The following is a 4,840-nucleotide window of genomic DNA, read 5'->3' as shown; positions in this document are numbered from 1 at the left end:
TGACGTCCCTCTACACTCGCAACAGATGCGCCAATAGAGGAAACTACACAACTCGATGTTGACTTGTTAACTGCCACTGCGCTTGGATCTCTGTATGCCAGTGGCTGTATTTAAATTTAATGTTTGTCACCATCGATTGTTCCCTCTGCAGTATCCAATACTATATAGTTATTCAGATGAGCGACATATCTGAATTAAGGAGGGTCGGGTAAGTGTAGTTTCGCTGTCTCCGCACCTGTAACCACCTGCCTCCCTTGGGATAGGAATCGTTACGTTCTTCTTGAACTCTGAGGATACGTTGCTTGCCTCATATGTCTTGCACACCAGGGAGGGAATGTTTTCTCCTGGCTGGCGTAGCCAAGCATCTTAGTGACTCTGAAGGAATGTCATGTACTCCGCAGACCTTGGATCTTTTAGTTGTCTTTTGTATCGTGAGGATTTGAAAGCAAAGTGCATAATACGTGTTAGTGGTTAAATGACAGAGGCCACAGCCATCCGGCGCCAGAGTCACTTTGCCTTCAATCACCGAAGGATCGCTCACATGTGGAGCTGTCGACAGTCGCCCATAAAGCGAGTGAATCCACCTGTAGCACACTGATCATTCATCCCAAGACACACAGTGATACAGCTGAGCACCACAAGTCACATTTCTGGACTCGTTTAAGATACTGTAATACGATTTGCCTCCATATTAAACACTGTGAGAAAGGCTTCAGTGAACGACGTACAGTCTGTTTTCATAGTTATATTAATCGCAGGGATATCGGTATGAATTTAGCTTTTTGCAATAGGACTGTTGTAGTTTCTGCTGTTAATATCGTAGTTCTGAAACAGACCAAGTCTACAGCATTTCGCTCTTCAAAATCTAGTTAGTACTTTCGGAGTAATTACAGTATTTGTAATTTAGGGTTAACCAGAGGCGTTAAGTAAGTAATGCAGCACATTTGTTTTCCTCCGCCAGTTTTGCTTGAAAGAAATGAGGAATATGTTGTGGGGAATCGTGGAATACTTCCGTTTGAGCCCTCATAGTTTCATGAAAACCCGATAGGTGGTGGCACGATACGCACCCTTCAAAGTGTAAAATAGTAAGTACCTGATGATTGGAGAAGAGGAGGCATTGTTCCCACCTTAAAAATGGCAATAAAAGACTTTGTAAAAACTACAGAGGAATAACATGTATGAGTCATATAGCCAATATTTTTGAAAGAATTTTACTAAATCGAATAAGTGAAAGATAGAAAAGGAGCTGAGTGCAGAACAGCATGGGTTTAGGAAAGGAAGAAGCACAATCGACCTAATATTTTCTATCTGTCAACTGATGGGAAAAAGTTGGGAATATAACAAAAGGGTGATAATTGTTTTTATCGACATAGAAAAGGCATATGACTCAGTTAACTGGGAAAGACTCTGGTAAGAAATGAAGAAAATAGATATAGAAGATGAATAAATTAATGTAATGAAGACAATGTACAAAGGACACAATTATAGAATTAGAACATCATTAGGGAAATCAGAACACTTCGAAATAAGATAAGGACTTCAACAAGGAAGTATTCTACCTCCTGCACTTTTTAATGCTGTGATGGAGAAATGAATAGGGCAGTTACAGATATAGTAAAAGAAAAAGACAAAAAGATTATTTTTGCAGATGATATGGTAATATGGGGAGATAAAGAGGCACATGTATAGTTACAACTTGATGTGTGGAAGGAAATAATGAAAAGGTATGGATTAAAAATAAATAAAGATAAGAGTGAAGTAATGGTATTTGGAAGAGACAGAGGGATCAATGGATATATTACTTTGAATGGAGAACCCCTCAACATGGTAGACAGTTTCACTTATTTAGGGAGTGAAATGTCTAGTGATGGAAGAATAACAAACGAAATTAATAGGAGGTTACAGAACGGAGGTAATTTCTACTAAACAATAAAACACCTGATTTGGAATAATGAAGTTTCAGAAAAAGCAAAACTCCTTATGTATGAGAGTTATTGCTTCCCTATTGTTACCTATGGAAGAGAAACATGGACAATGACAGGAAGGGACTGGAGCAAACTGCAAGCAGGGGAAATGAAATTTCTCAGAGGAGTTAAGAGAAAAAAAGAATGGACAGAGTAAGGAACGTAGATACCAGAAAGGACCTTAAACAAGAATGCATGAGAGAAGAAACAGAAAAAAGAGATTAAGATGGTACGAGCATGTTAAGAGGGTGTGTGGGCAGAGAGTCCCCAAAATTATGGAAGAACTAAAGATGGATGGAAAAAGACCTAGAGGGCGCCCAAGAACACGGTGGAAAACGGGAGTGAGAGTATTTGTGGAAAGGACAGTTCTGACCTGGCAGTATATGGAGGAAGAAAAGTGGTGGGAGGACCGAAACAAATGGAGAGGACTCGTCAGCACCCAGACCTGGCAGTAGCTGGAGCGGGATCCAGATATAGATAGACCTAGGAATCACAATTATGAACAACATAAAATGGAGAGAACACACAGGAAATGTTGTGGGGGAAAGCGAACCAAAGATTGCGTTTTACTGGCTGAAGATGCAACAGATCGACTACAGAGACTGCCTACACTACGCTTGTCTGTCCGCTTTTGGAGCGCTGCTGTGCGGGGTGGGATCCCTACCAGATAGAATTAACGGACTTCATCGGGAATGTTCAAAGAAGTGCAGTACATTTTGTACTATCGAGAAATAGGGGAGAGACATGATGCAGAATTTCGGGCGGACATCATTAAAAATAAGGCGTTCTTCGTTGTTCTAGAAACTTCTCACGAAATTTCGATCACCAAGTTTTTTCTCCAAATGCGAAAATATTTTTTTGACGCCGACCTCCATCAGGAGAAACGATCATCATCATAAAATAAGGAAATCAGAACTCGCTCGGAAAAATATAGGTGTTCGTTTCTTGGCGCGCTGTTCGTGATTGGAATAATAGAGGATTATTGTGAAGGTGGTTCGATGAATCCTTTGCTAAGCACGTAAGTGTGATTTGTAAAGTGTCCATGTAGATGTAGAGGGCTCTAAGCACTATGGGACTTGACATCTGAGGTCATCAGTCCCCTAGACTTAGGAACTACTTAAACCTAACTGACCTAAGGACATCACACACATGCTTGCCCGAGGCAGGATTCAAACCTGCGACTGTAGAAGCAGCGCGGCTCCGGACTGAAGCGCCTAGAACCACTCGGCCACAGCGGCCGGCATGTAGATGTAGATTACGAGTTTACTACGAGTGATATTGCAGTGGACTTTGAAGGCCGTCTATGGTTCTTTCACTTGCTCGTGTAAACTGTGATAATAATTTATTTAATGCATGTATGTTTTTTATGTTGTTACTTTCTTTTCTGTCACCCCAATTTCAACAATGTAATTAATCGCGTGAGCTGCAATGGGATGTTATTGTATGTATGTGTATTATCTTTCTTTTCTGAGATACCTTCTCTGGTTTAGGAATAAACCTCATTGCCTTCAGATGACGCCTCTAAGTAGCGTCTGTGACTCAGATATGACGTCGGTCAAAGCCACAGAGTAGAAAAATCTCTGGAGTGTGCATCGCGTGCTACGCATGTTGTCAACATTGAACTGAAATTGTCACATGATCTCGGGATGACTCTTTTTAAGACTAGTTCACCTTGGCCATCAAGTCGTGTAATGTCAAGTCAAAACATTCCACAATGCATTTGAAATGGCGGCTTTCAGACAAGTAATCAACTGACCGTCACGTCACGTCACGGCAGGCCAAGGTTTCCCGGGAAGGAAGTGTCGACGGTATCATCGTCTGCTGTCATCGTAAGTTAACCTATTTTGCCGCGCTCACTCGTCTTATAGTGGTGGATCTTGTGGTTTTGCATCTTCTTAATCTTCATTGAATTATTGTACTTCGTTTTAGACGCCCTCTTTTTCATAACACAGAAATGTCGATGTTTTGAAATATTGCTCCACGTCTCAGCATTTCAACAAACATAACTGATCAAGAACATACATTATGAGGTTTGGTTTGGCCATTAATAACCGTAGTTTCTCAGTTGCAATACTACACTCTGACACGGACTAAGCGAATTGATGTTACATGACGTGAGAGACAGTGTGAATACAAGCTGATGTGACGGTGCTGTGACGTGATGCCAGCTCATCTTGCTCACCAAAGCTCTGAGAATAATTTATTCTAGGTATCAAATGCAAATTGATAAGGTGTCTACAAAACACCTGTCCCAAATACACAACACATACGAAGGGAATCTATCTGTACGAACGATATGGCCGCATTCAAAATTTATAGGACGTTTTATGGAGAAACCTACGCCGCCCCAACATCATATGTCCGCGGTGGCAATGTATATCGACAACAGAAAATAAATTCTGTGCATCTGAATCCTCATTCTGTGGTCAAAGCCGAGGGTGAAATCGGACACTAGAATTTATTCATTGTTTTTTCTGTTAATATATCATTAAATTGGGCTTCTTTATCGTCCTTGTGCCAATGTAATTCGTATCCTTAACACCAGTGCAGTACTGCACGTTATCTTGGCTTCTCATCTCGCTAGAACTGAATTAGCAGAGACTGCACGAATTCGAGCTGCTAATATGTTCATTCATTACACTATCTACTTTGACATTCAGGCCATAGGCCTGACACTATAGTGTTCTGCAACATATTGGTTACAACGAAAAATATTTTAATGGCAAACTTTCGAAATTCTCTGTAGCATGGTATGTATAACATATGGACGTGTTTCTCATTTAAACCTGCATGCGACGTGGGTATTCCTTTCCGAACGATATCATATTTTTCTTCTACAAACATACTGTTTACACCTTGTGGTCACAGATAACACT

This window comes from Schistocerca piceifrons, chromosome 11, assembly GCF_021461385.2.
Source record: "Schistocerca piceifrons isolate TAMUIC-IGC-003096 chromosome 11, iqSchPice1.1, whole genome shotgun sequence".
Classification (NCBI taxonomy): domain Eukaryota; kingdom Metazoa; phylum Arthropoda; class Insecta; order Orthoptera; family Acrididae; genus Schistocerca; species Schistocerca piceifrons.
This window is presented reverse-complemented; position numbering follows the sequence as displayed.